At 49.0% G+C, this 22724-nt stretch overlaps 1 protein-coding gene across 3 annotated transcripts in view; it reads left to right on the top strand.

The window, feature by feature from the left end:
• Positions 1-22724, top strand: part of FBXO34 (F-box protein 34) — a 197222-nt gene that overhangs the window by 171439 nt on the left and 3059 nt on the right. The window lies entirely within an intron of this gene.

A 22724-nucleotide genomic window follows, 5' to 3' on the forward strand; every position in this document is an offset into this window, starting at 1 on the left:
GAACCTAAGGCTATCCGCTTGACCTTACAGGCTTTTCGGCCACGGATCCAGAATCGTGCATTGCTGGTCCGCAAGGACAACACAACAGCCATGCACTATATAAACAAACAAGGCGGGACGAGATCCCGAACGCTTTCCAAAGAAGCTCAGGAGATTTGAGACTGGGCGATTCTACACAACATTGCTCTTACAGCAGAGCACCTCGCAGGGCTGCTCAATACAACAGCGGATGCGTTGAGTCACCAAAGATCAATCAGTCACGAATGGGAATTGAACCAAGCCTTTCTCGACTAAGTCTTCGCATGCTGGGGAACCCTGGCCATAGACCTGTTTGCGACTCCAGAGAACGCCAAATGCCAGTTCTACGCAAGCAGGGATCACCATCGGGGATTCTTGGGGAATGCACTTTTGATTGCCTGGTGCGGCGCATTTCTCTACGACTTTCCACCAATACCCCTGATCCCGAGACTAATCAGGGAGATTAAAGCAGAACCGTCCCGGATTATCTTGATTGCACCAGCGTGGCCCCGACAGTTCTGGGACACAGAACTTCTTCTGCTATCTTGGGATCAGCCAATTCGTCTTCAGCTGGTTCCGTCTCTCTGGGTCAGGTGCTCCATCCAGATCCGAGCTCACTCCACTTGATAGCGTGGCTCCTGAGAACCGAGAATTTCAGAATCTTAACCTCACCAAGGAATGTAAAGATATTCTGTCCCAGGCCAGAGCCCCAAGTACGAATAAGACCTATCGAGCTAAGTGAAAAAGGTTCTGTCTCTGGTGTCAGAGACAGTCTTCACCCGTACACTTCTGCTCCGTATCAGATTTTGCCATATATTCTTCCTCTGGCTAAATCGGGTTTGGCTCATTCATCGGTCAAAGTACATCTGGCAGCCATCTCTAGATGCAGACGGACATCTTCAGGTCCTTCGCTTTGGTCTGCGAGGATTGTGAAATAATTCCTGAAAGGCCTTTTCAGGGTTTTTCCTCCGGTTCGTCGTCCTCCACCAGTATGACAGCTTAATTTGGTATTGGCTCATCTAATGAGAACCCCTTTTGAGCCCATTCATAGGGCGGATTAATTACTATCCTGGAAGCTGGCTCTTCTCTTGGCTTTGACATCCCCTAAAAGGATAAGTGAGCTCCAAGTGTTTACAATTGAAGAACCTTTTATACAGTTTAAAAAGGATGTTCTAATTCTAAGGACAAACCAAAATTCACCCCGAAGGTTCCATCTGAATGAGCCGGTCATTTTAAAATCTTTTTTCCCACGACCTTCTACACCGGCTGAGAGGTCTTTGCATTCTTTGGACGTTCAGAGATGTCTAAAATGTTATCTGGAACGCAGGAAACCTTTCAGGAAGTCCCCTCAACTATTTGTCTCTTATAGTGCTCCGCGGAAGGGATTTCCGCTGTCAAAGCACAGTATCTCTCGTTGGATTTCCAATGCGATCCAATTTTGCCATCAAGAAGCGGGCAAGCTGCTGGAAAGTTTGTGCTCATTCAACAAGATCTACGGCATTCAGTGGCCCTGTTTTCAGGAGTCCCTATCAAGTACATCTGCAGGGCAGCTACGTGGAGCAGTACCCACACCTTCAAGAAGCACTACTGCCTGGATTCTTCTATGAAGAGTGATGCAGTTGTTGGACAGGTAGTCCTGAGAAATCTTTTTCAAAGAGAGGTGAGCTTTCCCTACAATCCCTCCTTCCTGTATTGCACATTTTGTATCCCTTGTTGTATTCCTGGCTATGGTAACATTTATGATTTATTTCCTGTGAGGATAACTATGTACCATGTAATGCTATTCATGTAACAAAATGTGCTTTTATGGCTTATTGCTAGCTATTCTGATACATAGCATGGGAATCTATGAAAGTTCCAATACTGGGGCAAGAAAACAAGTTACTTACCTGTAACTTTGGTTCCCCAGTATTGGTAACTTTCATAGATTCCCATGCGCCCACCCTCCTCCCCTGGGAAAGCTTGGCCTCTTTTCATGTTATGATTGCTGTTACACAACTGCTACGAAAATCTGAGGCTCTGAGGCTCTCTCAGGAAGGTTCCAAGGGGTGAGGATCTTCTGATTGGTTGTTGCAGAAAGTTTGGTCTCTTTTACAAAAAGAGATTGATAGGCTACAAAATGAGATGAGGCCTAGGCCTAGTTTTCTCTTTTGTACCTATTACTATGGTATTTTTATTTTACCGAGGCTCCCACTCCAACGGGGAATGATGCAAAGCATGGGAATCTATGAAAGTTACCAATACTGGGGAACCAAAGTTACCAAAGAAGTATTAACCTTATGTCATGATGGTGTGGATTTTAGAATTAGTAGTGAACAAAAAATCACCTGAGAGCCCCACTCCTAGCCAGTTCTGTTCCAGAGTGTCTTGCAGCAATATGATATTGACGCTATGCCTAGAGAATGTGCTGCCTCACAGATCAGACCACGGGGAGTTTGACTTTTTAACTTTAGGAACACAGATCACCTAAGCAGGAGGCCCGTTTCACAGCCTGAGAGACTTTGGCCCATAGGTGGCACCTACATAAAAGGTAGGCTTAAAATATGTAGGACTTTTCAGTGGCTTAGCAAGGTCCGGTGGTACCCAGTGCGGAAAATGTCTTCATCCACGGCTTTGACAAAATGGCTAAAATGCGTTTAAAACACACATTTTTGCCTAGCAAGAACACCCAGGGCGGCCCGCGCCCACTGCACCTCCCCTTCCTAAACCACTGGGACTTTTTGCTCTTTTACAGAGTACTAAACCAAAAAATCAAGACACTTGCACTGAACTTGCAACGGACAGGTTGACCTCAAAGGTGTTGCTCAAATGCTTCTCCCCGCAAGCTCCACATTGCTCCCTTGCCTGTTGCTTCATACACCAGCCTCTGGTATTGCTTCTGGTCCCACACCCCGTTGCTTCCGCCCACTTGTTGCTTCTGTTCCACCGGGCATTGAAACACTGAACTAGATAGGTAGCAAATCTGAGTCATGTAAAATGTGTGGTTGAAGGGGTTTTCTTTGTTTTTTGATCCTATGTGGGAAGTGTTTTCATGTTGTGCGTGATATGTATGTCCGCGTCATAAGGGCAGTGAAATGTCTAATTTCCTACCTTTCAGCATGGAACAAATTCTTCACAAGAGCAGGTACACCAAAACAGATAGTTTTTTCTTTTTTTTTTTTACCTTTTAACCACAAAAACATGTCTCCTTAAGCAAATAAGACCAGTGGCAAATCCAATTGGTTGCTCCAATGTGAGCGCTATTGGCTTTGCTAATGCTTTTTAGCCATCTTGTACAGCAGCATGACTTCTGTTCAGCATGGCTAAAGGTGTGTGGAGTAGGGTGGTGTGGCATTGTGTGGAGTGGCGTAGAACAGTGCAGTTGTGGGTGCAAGCAAAGCATGAATAGAAAAGGCATATAGGGTGAAAGCAACATAAATATGAACCTGCTTAAAAGTAGTAGAGCCCATTGCACAATAGCAAAATGCTTCTAAAATACAAAAAAAGGTGTGGTGCAAAACGACAAAGGACAGGTACTTGGCCCTTACTCGAGGCAGAAGGTAACACAAAGGAAGCAAAGCCAACAGGAGCCAAGCAATGGAAAGATAACAAATAAGTGACAACCAAAACTACTAATGGTATGTGGTGGGCGGGTTATAAGCCAAATGAATTGTAAACAATACTTCTGTAGTAGGGGATCTCTGTGTATAGTAATCTAGTGAATAGTCCCGCCCATGTGCGTGGACCCCGGAGCAATCAAAAATAATCTCTTAAGCTGTCTTCATTGCAGTCCTGCATAGACACTTACAAGAAAATTAAAGACCATAATGCAGCCTGTACCTACAAGGCTACACTGTCCAGTACTTCAGCTAGAAATGCCAAGGATATACCATCAATAACACATTTGATACAATTTGTCAAGTTTCACTCATAGAGAAACTTTCCTCTCCTCACCAAATCCTTGGAATGATAGCGAGGAAGGGATGGACAGGCAAGCCTCCATAGGCTGCCATTATGTGTCTGAAAAAGGGATACCGTGCCTTTAAGGAACTCTCTTGAGACCCTCAGTATCCCAGCATGCACAGCCCCTTCCTTTTACTTTCAGTTCTTTTTTCCGGCTCCTGCTAGCAGGACCCTGGCGCATTGAGCTCTCCCTTTTTGGGTGTTTTGTGTATTTTTTGACACTTTTGAAGTGTTAGTGTGTTCACTCGCCGTATCTTTGCTTCTTCTTCACTTTACTGGAGTTTTATGGTGGTTTTGTCAAATATGCCTGCCTTATTTGAGAAATGCCCAGAGTGTGCCAGGAAGAAGGCAAGATCTGATCCACACAGAGTGTGTATCCTGTGTCTTCCTTCTGCTCATGTTCCTGGGACCTGTGAGATCTGCCTGCAGTTTTCCAGTCGGACCCTGAAGGACCAAGAGATCAGGCTCCAAGGACTGGAGCAAAGAAAGCAGCAAGGTCAAGGTGGGCCTGGGCAGGAAAGGGCTTCTTCCTCTGCCCGTGCTGCGGCCTCTGGGGGGGCTCCCCAGTAAGAAGGCCAGAAAACGCCACCGATCCCAGTTGGCGTCGATAGCCTCGTGGTAGAGGAGAATGACCACGGTCTGCTCCCCGTCTCCCCAGGGCTCTGGGTCGAAGCAACGTCTACATTCGACTTCGAGGGGATTGACGTTGAGACCCCTGATGAGGTCAACGTCGGACTGCTTAGTCGTCGAGCCATCATAGACGTCGAGGGGGGTCGAGAAGGCGATCATCGACGTCAAAGGTGCTTAGCGTCAAGGAGTAAAGCATCATCCTCCAGGAGGCGTTCCAAGGCCAGGACTGTGTCCTCGGTGTCCACAAGCCCAGGGTCGCGGCGACGCCATCGTTCGGCTACCAGGGGTACGGCCTCTAGGTCCCCCCCTTCAGGCCAGGTGAAGAAAAGCAGGAAGGAGGCTCTGGGCTCGGAGCACTCACTAGTCTATTCACCCTCCAAGCTGAGGTCACCTACACCTCCGTTACCCAAGGACCCTCCTCCATGTAACCAGACACCTCCTCCGCCACCTGTTCCTCCTCATCACCCTCCGCCTCCTATACCATCACCTCCTCCGAGGTCTGCCTTGTTACCTCATCTCCTGATGCCGCCTATGGGGCCACTGCAACCTAGGCTCCCGTTTAGGCCTCCACAGCGCCCTCCGTTTCGGTCCGTGGACCGTCCAAGGCCGAGTAGGTCGAGATCTCGCTCCAGACGGTGGGATAGATCCAGGAGTCGCCGTCGCTCTTCTACAAGATCCAGACGGCGCCACAGGAGGGACCGGTCTAGGTTCCGCTACACTGATTCCTCCGGTACCAGGGACTATTCACCTACCCTGTCGGACTCTCCTCGGACGAGGGTGTCTCCAGTAGACGATAGTCTCATTCAAGGACGTGTTGCTGCGAGGGGCGACTAAGCTGGGCATCACGCTCACTGTGCCCACACAATTGACTTCCGCCATTTTTGAAACTTTTGAGAAGCAGTTGTCTCGCCCTTTGCTGCCCTTGGGGCCTGGACTGGTGGGACCTGCCATGGAGTTGTTCCTCACTCCTGTGGCTACGAGGTCGGCACCTTCAAGGCTGCAGAAGAAATATAAGGCTCCTGACTCAGACCCAGCATTTCTTCGGGGGGATCCCATGCCTGACTCGGTAATTGTGATGGCAGCAAGAAAACAGCACGCCACCACCCCATCATCAACTGTGCCTCCTTACAAGGAGAGCCACTGGATGGATTCGGCAGGCAGGAAGGTCTGCGGGACGGCCTCCACATCGATAAAGGCCGCGAGTGCCTCAGCCCTGTTGGGATGTTAAAATAGGGCTCTGTGGGAGTCGGTCCAACAGTTTTTGTAACTCCTTCCCCGGAAAAAAAGATTTCCAAGAGATCCTTGATGAAGGTCTGCTGGTTTCCAACCAGGTAATAAGTTCGGCTGCGGATTCTTCCCTCTTGGCAGCCCACGGGTACTGCCATGAGGTCAACTTGAGGCACCACGCCTGGCTGCGTCTTACATCCTTGAAGCCCGAGGCGCAGCAGAGAGTGGCTAACCTACCCTTTCGGGCGAGACCCTCTTCGGGAAAATGCGGACGACGAGATGGCCCGCATGAAGGCGGAGGCGGAAACCCGGACGGCTGTCTGGTTGGAAAAGCCTAAGGAACAGAAAAAGACCTTCCGCCCGTTCCAGAGGCGGTACGGGGTGCAAGGCAGAGGGCAAGGTCGACAGGCTGGACAGCAACAACAGCAGCAGTTCCAGCGGAAACCGTTCCAAAAGCGCCAGAGAGGCCGAGGTGGTCAACAGTCTTCCGCCGCGACCAAAGGCCCGGCTGGGTCTAGGCCCTGAGCTGCTACTTCCCCCTTCATCCGTTACCCGCTCCGGTTGGGGAAGCAGTCAACATTACCTGGCAGAGTGGAGAAACATTACTCAGGACAAGTGGGTGCTGAATATTGTTTGCAATGGGTACAGTCTTCGTTTCACCAGCCTGCCTCCAGCAATTCCACCGGTCTGCTCGCAGTTCCAACTGCACGAGCTCCAGGCGGAGGCCGATACCCTGTTAAGAAAAAGGGCGATAGAAGACTTCCCTCTGTCTCAAAGGGGAAAGGGTCTTTACTCTCGCTTCTTCCTAGTACAGAAGCACAAGTACCTGTTCAGACCCATTCTGGATTTGCAACAAGCAAACCAGTGGATTCGCAGGGAGAATTTTGCATGCTGTCTTTGCACCAGTTTTATCCTCGGCTGCAGAGATGAGACTGGCTGTGCGTGATAGATCTGCAAGATGCGTACTTCCGATGTTTCCGTGCAATGGGCACATGGAAGTTCCTGCGCTTCCTCGTCGGCACCAATCACTATCAGTACAGCGTACTACCGTTTGGACTGAAGTCTGCACCCAGGACTTTTTCGAAATGCATGGCTGTGGTAGCGGCACACCTGAGAAAGAACAAGGTGTTTGTCTACCCTTACCTGGACGATTGGTTGATCAAAGCCTCCACCTTCCAGGAAGCGCAATTGCACTTCAACAGGACGGCCGTCCTGTTGAACCGTCTGGGGTTGCCCATAAATCTGTCCCGATGCCTGTCCCGATGCCTGTCCCGATGCCTGTCCCGATGCCTGTCCCGATGCCTGTCCCGATGCCTGTCCCGATGCCTGTCCCGATGCCTGTACAGGGCCTACAGTACTTGGGACCCTCCAATACGCTGTACGCAAGCGTGACTCCTTCGGAGGAGAGATGCTTATCCATCCTTCGGAAGGCTCAGGCTCTCATAACTGCTCCATCTACAACAGTGAGGACGGTGTCTTCTCTACTGAGATCGATGGCCTCTTGTATCTTACTCACCCCACACGCGCGCCTACACGAGCCCGCTAAAGGAATGTTTGGAGGACCAGTGGGACCAGAGGAAAGGGTGTTGGGATGACCGGCTTCAGTTGTCTATTCACGCCCAACAGTCCCTGAGATGATGGTTCTCAGCAGAGAATCTCCTCAGAGGGGTTCCTTTCCACAAAGACATCCCGACTCAGACTATCGTTACGGATGCATCTCTCCTGGGCTGGGGAGCGCATTCAGACCATCTACAGATCCAGGGATTGTGGTCTCTGGCAGAGTCCACGTGTCACATCAATTTCCTGGAACTCAGAGCTGTTCACTTGGCACTGAAGGCCTTTCATCCGTCCTTTCAGACAAACTCCTTGCACAGACGGACAATACGACCACAATGTATTACCTCAGCAAGCAGGGGGGCTTGAGATCGCGCACACGGTCACAGGAAGTGCAGGCGATCTGGCACTGGCTGCTAGCCAGAGGACTGACTATAACGGCAACTCATTTGCCAGGTGTGCAGAGTGTTCAGGCGGACGCACTCAGCAGGTTGCTTCACGAAAACCACAAGTGGGTCATAAACGACGAGGTACTCGCCGACAGCTTCGCCATGTGGGGCGCTCCAGAAGTGGATCTATTCGCCGCTGCCAAACAGCAAATAAGGCAACTTCGCCTCGAGGTATTACCAGCCGGGGTTCTGGGGAACGCGTTATGGATCAGCTGGTCGAACAGCTTTCTGTACACTTTTCCTCCCATTCCCCTGATTCCGGCGGTGCTCATCCAGCTTGCCCGATCCCCGGCGCGGATGATCCTCATTGCGCCGGAATGGCCCAGACATTGGTGGTTCACGGACCTGCTTCACTGGTCGATCCTACCTCATCTGCGGCTGCTGTGTCGGCCGGACCTTCTCACGAAGTTCGGGGGCAGATGGTGCACCCCAACCTCTCATCGTTGAGTTTGGCGGCATGGCTCCTGAGAGTGCAATATGGCCACTTCAATCTTCCTGAGGATTGCATGGACCTATTGAAGGAGGCTAAGAGGCCATCTACTAGACCTCTTATGCTTACAAGTGGAAGAGATTCTGCATCTGGTGCATGTCTAAGAACTATGATACGACGACCTGCAAGGAGGATGTTATCCTTCCATACCTTCTGCATCTAGCTCAGTCTGGCCTTAATTTTCATTCCATTAAGGTTAATCTGGCTGCATTGACTGCTTACAGAAAATGCCCTTCGCAGATTTCCTTCTTCCAGATTCCTGTGATTAAGGATTTTTTGGAAGGGTTGAAGGTGTTCCCTCCTGTTCGGCTTCCTTCACATTCATGGGAACTGAATGTGGTGCTGTCCAGGTTGATGAAGGAACCTTTCAAGCCTATTCATAAGGCTTCACTGCAGCACCTGTCTTGGAAGGCGCCATTCCTCGTGTCCATTACGTCGGCCCGCAGAGTGAGTGAAATTCAGGCATTGTGTTGCCAGGAACCTTACACTGTATTTCATGCTGCTAAGGTTGTAATGCGTACTCACCCTAAGTTCCTTCCCGAGGTTATTTCTTATTTTCATGTTAATCAGACTATAACTTTACCAACTTTTTTCCAGAATCCTTCCAGTCCAGCGGAACGTTATCTTCATTCCCTGGATGTCAGAAGGGTGTTGAAATTCTATCTGGATAAGACCAAGGATGTTCGTAGATCCGACCAATTGTTTGTCAACTGTGGGTCAGGTAGGACTGGTCTGGCTACTTCGAAACAGTCCATCTCTAGGTGGATTGTGTCATGTATCCAGCTCTGTTATCAGAAAGCGAATAAGACCTTAGGGGGTAAGCCTAAGGCTAATTTTACCAGGGGTAAAGCAGCTAAAGCAGCTTTGCTTCAAAATTTTCCCATTGCAGAGATCTGCAGGGCGGCCACTTGGAAGTCGGTCCACACCTTTGCTAAGCATTACTGTCGGGACTCTCATGCCAGGGTAGATGCTCAGGTTGGGCAGGCTTCGCTGCGGAATTTTTTTTTTTTTTTGCTGTATTAATGATTTGTTAAGTTTATTCAAGGAAACGTTGTTAAAACCAAGGGGCATATTATCAAGCATGGTGTAACATTATCGCAGCTCCAGTGGCAGAAAACTGCTGCCGAAGCGGCGACAATGGGCCAGACAACACGCCGTAGAGAATGCCCACAGAAGCCCAGGCTCACACCAGAACATGGGCCTCTATGGGTACCCACAAGAGCGGACCACCAAGCCCACCACTGCCACCCCAGCGGCAGCCCCCGCCGCCAAAGCAGCAACAATGTTTTTTTGGTTTTTTTTCTCAAATTTGAGCATTAAGAAAACAAAGTACAGCATGGAGGGTGCTCGCAGGCCCCCATCATATAAAATATCCACATTTGCATATCAACCATTACATATTCTTAGACCGTCAATATTAGCAGCAGCAATGGGAACGTCCAGGGCAGGCAGCAGCGTTATACATGAAACATCCGAGACAGATTGAACTGTGGCATTCTTTCATTTAAAGCTGTTGTGCACGTATCTACCATGCACAAGCATTGGCTAGTGGAGCGACACCCCAACCCATAGAAGTTGAACAGGACTCAGGCTCTCCAATGTTATATCACTGCACATCTTCAACAGTTTGTGTTAAAACATAATCATTATACGGACTCCTAATGTCTCAGGGGCGAGACGTGCCTGGCAGACTTTCCGCATAGCATGTAAGTTGATCATGACAATAAGCCATATCTCGTAGCCACTGTTACCGTGGGAGCCGGCCGACCATCCCAGCATATAGCCACACTGCGTTTAGCCACTTGTAGGGATAAAGCCACTAATTTACGAACTTTGAGGCACACCGGAGACCATGCCCAGCAGACATAGTCCCATATCTCGCTCAAGCCGCACACCAGTCATCCTGATCAGGGCCTGAAGCACCTCATCCGAGAATTCACTAATTTTAAGACAGCCCCACGCTAAATGCGCAAAATCAGCCACATCCGCACCACATCGTTTGCAACAAGGAGATTCTTGTAAGCCATACTTGTGTAACTGTAAAAACAACAAGTGATGGACCGAATGTGGATCAATGTCACACATTCACCCCAGTCAAAAGATCTGGGCCAAATCCATCGTTTTTTTGCACTCCACACCACCCTGGGTTAGACAATGGCGATATGCAAATCAGCTCTGACCCTGTTGCCCCATGGGAACAGTCCAGTCCGAACTACAAAAGCCATGTCCTTCCCAGAACGGAATCAAGCATCCGAGGACCGGACCGGTTTCGAGGTAACACCTCATCAGCCCGGCTAGCTTGACTCCAAGTGGTGTGGAGTGCCTGGGACCCACGTCTGGGCATCCCCAGCGCACTTAGGGCGGCAATTGCAAAAACAACAAGTGATGGACCGAATGTGGATCAATGTCACACATTCACCCCAGTCAAAAGATCTGGGCCAAATCCATAGTTTTTTTGCACTCCACACCACCCTGGGTTAGACAATGGCGGTATGCAAATCAGCTCCGACCCTGTTGCCCCATGGGAACAGTCCAGTCCGAACTACAAAAGCCATGTCCTTCCCAGAACGGAATCAAGCATCCGAGGACCGGACCGGTTTCGAGGTAACCCCTCTCATCAGCCCGGCTGTTGGATGGATTTAGGCCCAGATCCTTGTACTGGGGTGAATGTAAGACATTGATCTACATTCTGTCCATCAAATTGTTTTTTGTAATTTTCTCCCTGAGTGTACTGGGGTAGCTCAGACGTGGGTCCCAGAGCCTCCACACCACTGGAGTCAAGCTAGCCGGGCTGATGAGAGGTGTTACCTCGAAACCGGTCCGGTCCTCGGATGCTTGATTCCGGTCTGGGAAAGATATGGCTGTTGTAGTTCGGACTGGACTGTTCCCATGGGGCACAGGGTCAGAGCTGATTTGCATAAAGCCATTATCTGACCCAGGGTGGTGTGGAGTGCAAAAAACGATGGATTTAGGCCCAGATCCTTGTACTGGGGTGAATGTAAGACATTGATCTACATTCTGTCCATCAAATTGTTTTTTGTAATACTTGTGTAACTGTGACAGAGTATAATACATTTGGTGTAAGAATTTATAATGGAGAAGTCTAAAATTCCCATTCACCGCAAAACAACCAGTCATTCGGCAGCTCTAACACCATTCCTCATCCGTCAGTGGTTGCGGCATACATGCATCCCACCTATCTCTGGAGACTCGGGACGTCGCACCTTCATCGACCTGTGAGGTATGGTATAGACTGGATTGTAGCTTGGTGGTAGTGGTTGCCGTATAGATTAACTGCAGTGCCCCCACTGCAGCTGGTTTATCCGGAAAGCATGGATACAAATCGCGCAGCGCCGCTCGAAGCCTAGCGTATATAAACGTAGGCATCACCTCATTCACTCCAGCGGGTATGAAAGCGGGCAATGAGATGAACGTCCCACCCACTAACACATCTCCCATCACCTGTACTCCAGCAGCATGCATGACCTTGAGGGCCCCTGTTTCACTCGTCACAGACAGAGCCTCGTGATGTAATAATGGCATTGCAGGAGCATACAGCGGCAGACGCTGCGCCCTTCTACCAAGCTCAGCCCACGCCTTAGTCATGCACTACACAGTGTATTTCCCCATGCTCATACACCATATGGGTGTTGACTATCATTGCCTGCAGGGGAATCGGCTGTACCGCACCCGCTTCAACAGCGACGTGTGGCGTGAAAGGTGGCGTTCGGCTAATAATGCGCAAACTGTGCCTGAGCGCATAGATAATATAACTGCGGATCGGGCACCGAAAACCCACCCAAGTCGTAGGGCTTGATAAACGTTTCCCATCCTACACGGGGCTTCTTACCACCCCAGGCGAGAGTGATTAACAGGGAGCGTAAGGATACAAAAAAATGCGGTTTCAGAAGGAGAGGGACATTCACGAATAAGTATAAATTTCGGCAGAACCACCATTTTAATTAAAGCGACCCTGTCCGCAAACGTCAAGGGTAGCCGCACCCACCTAGCCACTTGGTCCTCAAGCTTGGACACTGCCACCCCATAGTTGGCCCTAAGAATTTCTTGCGGATCCTGGTGCACCCAGATGCCAAGGTACCGCTCTGGTTCAGAGGCCCACATAACGGGTAATTCAAAGTAAATGGTACCGTACTTGGGGTAAGAGGTAGGATAGTAGGCTTACTCCAATAGATTGTCAATCCAGAGAACCACTCAAAACTGATGTACTCCCTGATGAGTCGCTCAAGATGCTGCTCCGGTTCCCGAACATACAGGACCATATCGTCCGCATACATCGACATGGCTAAAGGCCGCTGATGGAAGGCCAACGCAGAACTGGCATGTCTCTGCCTCAGTACGCACGCAAGGGGCTCTAAAACTAGTGCGAATATTAAGGGGGACAGGCGGCACCCCTGAAGAGTGGCACTCTGAATTTGAAACACCTCTGAGACGTGGCCATTCACCCGCACAGGCGCAACTGGGTCCGCATAAAGCAGCTTTATCCAGCTAGTAAAGAAATGGGGCACTCCCATACGATGCATCACGGTTAACATGTAAGTCCACGCATTCAAATCAAACGCCTTGGCGGCATCTAACAGCACTGCCACTGCTGGGAGCTCCGGTTGCACTAGATGTAAGACCGCAAACAACGTTCGCAAGTTATGCGCCGTAGATTGTGTGGGGATAAACCCCGACTGATCCGGGAGAACCATGACATTGAGTAAGAAACGTAGGCGCGTAGCAAGCACCTTAGCAAGTATTTTGAAGTCTGTGTTCATGAGCGAGAGCGGCCTATACGACTCGCACTTGTCCGGTGGTTTGTCTGACTTCAACAATACCACAATCAGTGCCTCCCTGAGCGTATCCGGTAATCTCTGCTGTTCAAATGCCTCCTCATACATAGCCGCAAGTCGTGGTATCAACAAATCTGCGTATTCTTTATAAAATTCGGTCGGCAGACCGTCCGTTACCGCTGCCTTACCGTTAGGCAGCGAGGCAATGGCATCCCTAAGTTCTTGTTCTTCTGTGATACGGTGCATAAAAAAATCTTGTTGCCCCTTAGATAGCCATACTAATGCAACGTCGTCTAGATACTGCGCTATTTCTCCTTCGCTAGATGTCGGTTTGCGGCCATACATGGTGGACATCTTAGACTGCTTTGTTACCTATTCTAAAACCGTGTCGGGGATGGAACGAGCGCCCTCCGTAAGCACCTGAATACCACAATATTTAGCCCAAGGTTCCATGATATGTTCAGCCAGCGCGCGCCCGGGCCTGCCTGCCTCGCCATAATACCTAGCCTTGCAGCGGCGTGACAGATGACTCACTTCGTGGTCAGCTACGTCATTATACTCGGTGACACGCGAACGAATAGCAGCCAAGGTTGCCGCATCAGGGACATCCTAATACTGTCTCTCCAGGCTCTGCAATTCACGCTCCAGGCGTACCATAGAATCCCTCAGCGATTTGAGCACCCCGCCTGCAAACCTATACAAGCCCCTCCAATGGTGAGCTCGAACGCATCCCAGAGGGGACACTCACTTCGCACAGACCCTGCGTTTTCCTCAAAGTCATGTGCAATAGCCTCTCGCACACCTTCCTTAAACACACCTTCCTTAAACACAAGATCCAGCAATGCTGTAGGTTGTAACTTCCATCAGAACAGGGTCGGGGCGTAACTTGGGAGAAGCATTTCAAGCAGAACGGGGGCATGATCTGATAGAGTACGTGGCAAGTGCAAGACCCTAGATACCCAAGTCGCAACATCGCGCGTAACCATCCAACAGTCCAGACGGGACCAAGTGTCATGAGCATACGTGTAGCAAGTCCCTTCCCTGACCCCATGGTGTTGCATCCGCCACACATCCACAAGCCCTAGTTCACTCACACCGTTACGCACAGCTTGCGCAGCTCTTGACGTATGCGTTGACGCGCGACTTTCTGTCCAGCATCTCATCCAGGACAACATTGAAGTCCGCCCCCCCCCCCCCCCACCCACCCACCCACCCACCCACCCACCCACCCACCCACCCACCCACAAAGAATGGCACAGATCGGTAATGCAAATATCTTGTTCCATAGTAGTGTGAAGAATTCCGGATCATCAACATTGGGGCCGTACACATTGACCAATGTAACTAGTGTCCCACATAACCTTCCCTGAAGAATAATATACCTGCCTTCTCCATCAACTTCTTCATGTGTAATCTCAAATGGCACACCTCTCTTAACCAATACCATGACGCCCCTTGCATACGATGAATAGGAAGAGGCAATCCTCACACCAGCCCATTTTGTTTGCCACACATTCCGCAGTTCTGTCAGTGAGGTGTGTTTCTTGTATGAAAGCCAATTGCACATTGTGCCGGTCTAGATAGGCTAGCACCTGCCTTGTCTTCTTGGGGTTATTTAACCTCCGAACATTCCAAGTAATGCATGTAATTTTACCCGCCTTGTCCAGTATCAATCAGTGGTAATGAGTTGACAGCATAGAAGTACACTGAACCCACTTGAGGCCCAGCAAGACTGAAGAGCCCCCCCCCCCCCCCCAATACTGCACAAACAATCAGTGACAAACCAAACCCCCCCACCTCCCCCCACACAGTGTCAGATGAAATAAAGAACTAAGCCAAGCCACCTTCCCCCAACACGCAGTCCCACCCACTTTAGCACCCCAACTCTGCCAAAGCCACCTTAGAGCCCACCCCAACCCCCCCCCCAGCACAACAATAAGGAACATAATGCGGAGTACACCCATACATGGGGGCGCTGAAGCACAACCCTCCCGCATAGCAAGAGTTGACCAAGCAGTCAATAAATTAGCATCCCTGCTCCAGTGAACACAGCCAGTTGCATCACAGCCAAAACCGCGGGCCCCTTGGAACAAAGTCACCTGTACGACGGCTGGGCTTGGAGCTAATCCAGTACTACGGCGGATGGAAGTTAGCCAGGTGAGGATGAGCCTCGCGGCACGTCAAGCAGGTAATAATATCCTACACTACAACAATTATATAACAAGTAAATCATATCCTCGTCACAAAACCCCTCCTCCTTCGCATGAAATCTACTTTAACAGAAAAAGGAGAAAGTGCAGTCCCCCACAGGTTCCAGGAGCAACCTAAAAAATGAATCCGCAATTGCAGAGCTAGCATCCGGAAGTAAAGAATAACATGACTGTGCCAATGGCACCTGTGGAATAGTTCAGATAGACGTCATTATGACCCTCCATCCCCCAGAACAAAGAACAGTGGCACCTCCTATACTAATAAGTCCGGTCCCTGATGCAATACATGTTAGAATAGATTGTGAGCTTTAGCCTACAAGGCGGCCATTCAGTCAATCAAGAACAGGTCCCTTAGATCTCCGGGTTCCCCAACTCCTCTTTATCGCGCTCAGCAGCCGAGTCAGCTTCCTGCGCTTCAATTTCTTTGCATAATCCATCGCAGCTTTTGGAGAGGAGAAAATCTTGTTAGCAAATGCACCAATGCGGAGACGGGCAGGGTATAGCATGGCATATGGGACTTCTTCCTTTCGCAGAAATTGCTTCACAGCAGCAAACTCCCTACGCGCAGCTTGTACTGCAACAGTAAAATCCGGGGAAAATTCAAGCTTATTACCCTGGTGCTCAATTGTTCCTTTGTCTCTGGCCATGCGTAGAATGGCATCCCGATCTCTCTAATTTAATAACCTGGCTATTATAGGACGGGGAGGAGCCCCGGGAATAGGATGGGGAGCCAAAGAGCGGTGGGTACGCTCGACAATGAACATGTTGGACAGCTGTTCAGTCCCAAAAATGTACACAATGAGTCGCTCCATGTACGCCTCCATTCTGCCCACGTTACTGGATTCCGGCAGCCTAGTGACGCGGATATTATTGCGTCGGGACCTCGCCTCCAGGTCCTCTTTCTTGGCCTGAATGAGGGATATGATCTTCTCCATGCCTAGAGTCTTGTCTGCCACCGTGCAAAGACTATCCTCCGTGGCAGAGACCCTCTGCTCCATCTACCCCATGCATGCGTTCTGCTTCTCAAGCTGGGAGGACTTATGGTCCAGTCTGTGGTTGACCGCCGTCATAGCACCCTCAATGGATTGTAATGTCCGCTGCATGGCCACCAAGCTGGCCTCCAAGGTGGGGGACCCATCCACCCCCGCATCCGTCTCCGAGGCCGCCCTCTGCGAGGCCCTGGGCGGTCGCTTATTCTCAAGAGAGCTTTGGCTGAGTTTTGTCCTGTCGGCCCATGTTGTCTGGGCCGGTCGCGTTCTTGTGCCAAGCGAGGTATGAGATAACCAGGATTGCTAGGCCCAAATTACAAATGTGCACCTCCCATTTTTTGCAGGCCAGCAGCTGCCGCCGAGACCCACAGTGCTCCAGTCGATACCTCAGTGTGATAGGAGTGATTGGACGTTGTCGTAGACGCGCGTCAAAATGTACAGGTGTCCCCCAAGGAAAGGGAGTGTAGGCCACAGTAAGCACTGTCCCAGCGACCCGTGCACTCATCCAGGCAGGCCGCTACAGTGCAGAAACAGAGCGATAATCTTTACAGCCAAGGCAGCCGAACAAGATGACGTCTACGTCCCCAGCCAGTGCTGGCAGGCAGCCACTCCAGACCGGGGATGTGCGGCCCACTCCGTAGTGTGCTCCAAAAGCAAAGTTCCTACATGTAGCGACCAGGAGCCCCTAGACCAGTGCCGAGGCGTCCCACCACTCCTCAAAACTCCGATGTTTTAATAGGAGCAAGTCACCACCTCCAAGTAGAGAATGCACCCCTCCTGCAGCCCTCCACGTTGTCACAGGCCGTCAGCAGCAAAGCCCCCTATGCAGCGTCCCAACATCGGCCCACTGCCCAGGAGTAAAGTGCGGCGTGACACAATTTAAGTCAGCACACCCCAGTGTGCCAGGATACTGGGTGTTATGGCCGTGTCCGATGAGGAGGCAGGCAGCATTCGCAGAGCCGCAGCTCTGGACTCCAATGTCCATAACAGCTAATTCAGGCCGGGGATTCACGGCCTGCCACCGAAGATAGAAACGGGAGACACCACCTTGCCGATGCCAGGGAGAGCCAGGCACACTCGGCGCTGGATCGGGTGCAGTCGCCACACGCCCCTAGGCAGGACACCAACACCTCCGCCCCAGTGCTCGCCCGCCCGCGCAGGGCGCAGCCCGGCGCTAGGCCGGGTGCTGCCTTTGCGACCCCGGCCGCCGCCAGGCCCCAACCCCACTCGCCAGCACCAGCGGGATCTCAGCGACTCCGGTGGCAACTCCAATGCTCTCCGCAGGTCCAAGCCCGAGAACCCAGGCGGGCGGATCTTACTCGGCTCTCCGCACTCCTTAACACTCCGGCCGGGCAGCTCCGACACAGGCTGCGGGACCCGCTCGGCGCCCTCCGCGCTCACCCAGCAGGGACCGCACAACAATATTCTCCCCCCCCCCCCAGAGGGCCCAGAGATCGCGATCCCCAGGGGTGGATGTATGCACAGCGGGACTGTCACAGGTAGGCCTCCGGCAGGAATAGAGGCCCACTACCCCAGGAAGGCCGCCATCTCGCAGTGCCTCGCGGTCAGGGCAGCGATACACAGCAGTTCGCTTGTAGGGATCCTGGAGAGCTGCAAACAGCACGCAGCGAGTCCGTAGGTCTCGAAATGGCTTTACCCTCCAAGAACCAGAACAGAGAGCAGTGGATGCAGAAGATATTAGGCGGATTTCGGCTCTGTCAGGCAGAGCCTCACAGAGGTGCAGCCATCTTGCCGTGCGCCCTCTAGCGCCCGCAAGCTTCGCTGCGGAATTTGTTCGCACAATAGTGGTGTTGTCTATTTCTCTCCACCGCCGGGTTGTTTTTGGATGGGCTTGCCATTCTATTCACTAGATTATGACTATACACAGAGATCACCTACTACAGAAGGAGTAGTTTCTTACCTGTAACTCCAGTTCTGTAGTAGGGGTATCTCTGTTAGTCATAAGCGCCCGCCCTCCTCCCCGGTGGAGAAAATGGTACTGTGATGTATGCTACAGGCCTTGCTTTATACACCTTCAAAAAGAACTGAAAGTAAAAGGAAGAGGCTGTGCATGAGGGTATCTAGAGTCCCTTAAAGGCACGGTATCCCTTTCCCCAGACACATAATGGCAGCCTATGGAGGCTTGTCTGTCCATCCCTTCATCTCTACCATTCCAAGGATTTGGTGAGGGTATCATTCCAAAGATATGGTGTGGGAGGAAAGTTTCTCTGAGTAAAACTTGACAAATTGTATTAAATGTGTTATTGGTGTTCTATCCTTGGCATTTCTAGCTGAAGTACTGGACAGTGTAGCCTTGTAGGTACAGGCTGCATTATTGTCTTTAATTTTCTCTTCAGTGTCTATGCAGGACTGCAATGAAGACAGTTTAAGAGATTATTTTTGATTGCTCCGGGGTCCACGCACATGGGCGGGACTATTCCCTAGATTATGACTATAACAGATACCCCTACTACAGAACTGGAGTTACAGGTAAGAAAATACTCCTTCTTGCACAATTTATGTGCTGTGTAGGCAATATCTAAAAAAATATTCCCCCTGTTTTTCGGCTAGATTTGCTCTATACTGATAAAACAAATGTGACTCCGGGTGTAGAACTGATTTGGAAGTTAGTGTCTCCTCAAGTAAGAGTTCTGAAAACAGTTGTATTTAAATAAGCATTGCAAATGGGGGGGTTGTGGGGGGAGTGGTGGCGATTCATATGGTCGTGGCTACATCATTCCGTAGGCATGTGCCAGCATCACCATGCATGTGTGCTCCTACCAAGTTACGGAGTGGGTATATGTATTTTTGTATTTATTGATCAGAGAATGCAGATGTCATTTGAATTGGTAATAAAAACAAATCAGTTGCGCATTTCCTACGGTAGTGACGCAGTAGCAAATCCTGCGTGCACTAGACAAAAATAAATATATAAAATCAATATAAGGGGTGAGAGTAATGAAGGAGTGAGTGGAAGCAACAGGACACAGCATGGGAAGGAGGGAGAAAATAGAGCACCAGAGACAGCAATTTAGCAATGGAGATTAAAGTGGTGGAGAGGGTACTATAACGAGTGTGGCTATTTGACCGAGTTTGGGAAGACTCGCATGAGGTACAGAGCTGAAAAGCACATGCACTCTTCTGGAATTGTAACCAAAAAAAGATAAGTATTTTTTTGATCTACTGGGAGGGTTTTTTAAGGTATTCCAGATTTGGCAAGGCGCGCACCTGAGTAACCGCAAAGTATAATACTGCTATGGTATAAAGAAATCCAGGCAAAGAGGCGGGCGGTAATCCCTCGTAACCGCTCAAGGTTGGATCAAGAGATCCACACAAATTGCACAAAAACAAAGCCCCTGCACTGGACAAAAGAACATACAATGATGCTAAGGTGACTTCGAGTTTCAGTATCAAGATTCAAACGTGCACATCGAAAATTCCAAAGTTCAAAGAACACATAGTGTTGAGAAACGGAATTCAAATGATGTAAAGTTCATGGTATAAAACACTGTTTATTGTTCCTCTTGTACTGGCCAACACGTGTTTCATCGCAGGGAAACAGACTGCGAATCTTCAGGGCTGGATATAGATACAAAAATTGCATTTGTGAGGATGTTCTACACGAATTTAATTAAAGTGGTTTGTGAAACCTGGGTGAACACTTGGCATGCCATAAAGTGACATTGTGTCAAGATGTGACTTGGATTCTGTCGTACAAGTGACTTTGGTGAAAGTGAAAAGTGATATTGATTCAGTCATGAAATTACATGAAATCTAGAGTTGCTTATTTTATTATTAAATGAAGAACACACTGACCAGTGCCAAAAAGAAAGAAAAACATGAAAAGTGGCGGAGTGAAAAGTAAGTGTCTGTGTTTGTTATCGGGTGTAAATCCCCATAGTGACTTGTAGTGACTGTTTGATAAATACATACGACCCATACTGTCCAAACGAATTACATGTGCTTAGTTGAACCTAACGAAAATGTCGCAATGTATACTAGATTTGGTAGTAATTATAACAGGCAAGGAAAAGGTCGATTGCGCCGATTTGTGTCAGGAAGGGGCGTGAATTCATACTAGAGTTTCATGTGGGTCAGGGTATCTATTTTGGTTAATATTAGGCTCGTTTTATTTGTGGTGTTGTAGACAAGAAAAACCCCAAAACCTCATATAATATTGTGTTTTTGACAAAACAAACTCCAAATGGTGTATCGTTCTGGAGCCAAGGGGTAATCTCCACAGTTAAAGTGGAAACGACAATTAATTCGCCCGCCACTGGTCAGTGCCAGTAAATGAACGGCAAAGGAGGATATTTAAAAATGGATCCTGGAAGTGCAAAAAACTGTTCACTAAACGGAACACCAACTATAGAGTACCTCGTATGTGTATAATCACGTGTTACGCGGTAATCCTTGTAATTTGAGCCCGTGTTTACATGTTTGCTGCTGGAAGTAGATTAAAGAAAACAAAGGGGTATAGTGGATGACTCCTCCTTGAATGAATATTTCCTTTGCAATCCCCTCACCGATCATCACTCTATGCCACATAACAATGCATTGCAGTATTTCTTCTAATAGAGCCGTGTTTGCGTTATTAGCTAAACACACCGCTGGTCTAGTTTTTATTCAACACATCGGAACTACATCATAAAAGACGTCCCCACTTCCTGTCAGGTGACCGTCTTTGAAAAACGGCGCCGGGAACTACAGGAGGGGGAACGAAATCAGTCAGGTAAGCAGTCCTGCAGCTTGACCTGATCCATTTACCAAGGAGGAGGCATCCACTATACCCCTTTGTTTTCTTTACTCCCTATACAGGTGTATCCGCCTGTGTTTCTTAACTTCGAGCGCAACTGCTTAGAATCTTCTCCTCCCGGTTTTGACTTCTTATCTTCTACACTAAGGTAGGAGTACTATTCGAGGGGTTTGTTAAACCCCCAACCCCCCCCTTTTTCTTATATTGTCCTGTATAGTTAACCTTCGTTTCATGTAACTGTATACGACACGCCTTATGTATTCTCTAGAAACCATCATACTACGCGAGCAACGTCTTTTTCCACACTCCGCCTGTCTCGGGCTTTGGCTACAACACCATTTCTGGCTCATTCTTTAAGAGGGTGAGTCCTTCAGTTCTATACAGTTTTTTATAAGCATTCCGGATTTAATCTACTTCCAGCAGCAAACATGTAAACACGGGCTCAAATTACAAGGATTACCGCGTAACACGTGATTATACACATACGAGGTACTCTATAGTTGGTGTTCCGTTTAGTGAACAGTTTTTTGCACTTCCAGGATCCATTTTTAAATATCCTCCTTTGCCGTTCATTTACTGGCACTGACCAGTGGCGGGCGAATTAATTGTCGTTTCCACTTTAACTGTGGAGATTACCCCTTGGCTCCAGAACGATACACCATTTGGGGTTTGTTTTGTCAAAAACACAATATTATATGAGGTTTTGGGGTTTTTCTTGTCTACAACACCACAAATAAAACGAGCCTAATATTAACCAAAATAGATACCCTGACCCACATGAAACTCTAGTATGAATTCACGCCCCTTCCTGACACAAATAGGCGCAATCGACCTTTTCCTTGCCTGTTATAATTACTACCAAATCTAGTATACATTGCGACATTTTCGTTAGGTTCAACTAAGCACATGTAATTCGTTTGGACAGTATGGGTCGTATGTATTTATCAAACAGTCACTACAAGTCACTATGGGGATTTACACCCGATAACAAACACAGACACTTACTTTTCACTCCGCCACTTTTCATGTTTTTCTTTCTTTTTGGCACTGGTCAGTGTGTTCTTCATTTAATAATAAAATAAGCAACTCTCTAGATTTCATGTAATTTCATGACTGAATCAATATCACTTTTCACTTTCACCAAAGTAACTTGTACGACAGAATCCAAGTCACATCTTGACACAATGTCACTTTATGGCATGCCAAGTGTTCACCCAGGTTTCACAAACCACTTTAATTAAATTCGTGTAGAACATCCTCACAAATGCAATTTTTGTATCTATATCCAGCCCTGAAGATTCGCAGTCTGTTTCCCTGCGATGAAACACGTGTTGGCCAGTACAAGAGGAACAATAAACGGTGTTTTATACCATGAACTTTACATCATTTGAATTCAGTTTCTCAACACTATGTGTTCTTTGAACTTTGGAATTTTCGATGTGCACGTTTGAATCTTGATACTGAAACTCGAAGTCACCTTAGCATCATCGTATGTTCTTTTGTCCAGTGCAGGGGCTTTGTTGTTTTTGAAAAAAAGATAAGTACTTAAATCGAGCAAAGAGCCCTCAATTTACAGGAAAGTGTATACGTTTTCAGCTACTTTAGTTTGTGCCGTATTGCAGGTTCTATAAAATGAATTTGTTTTATATATGGGTTGACTCTTCTC

The sequence above is a fragment of the Lissotriton vulgaris genome, chromosome 9 (genome assembly GCF_964263255.1).
Source record: "Lissotriton vulgaris chromosome 9, aLisVul1.2, whole genome shotgun sequence".
Lineage (NCBI taxonomy): Eukaryota > Metazoa > Chordata > Amphibia > Caudata > Salamandridae > Lissotriton > Lissotriton vulgaris.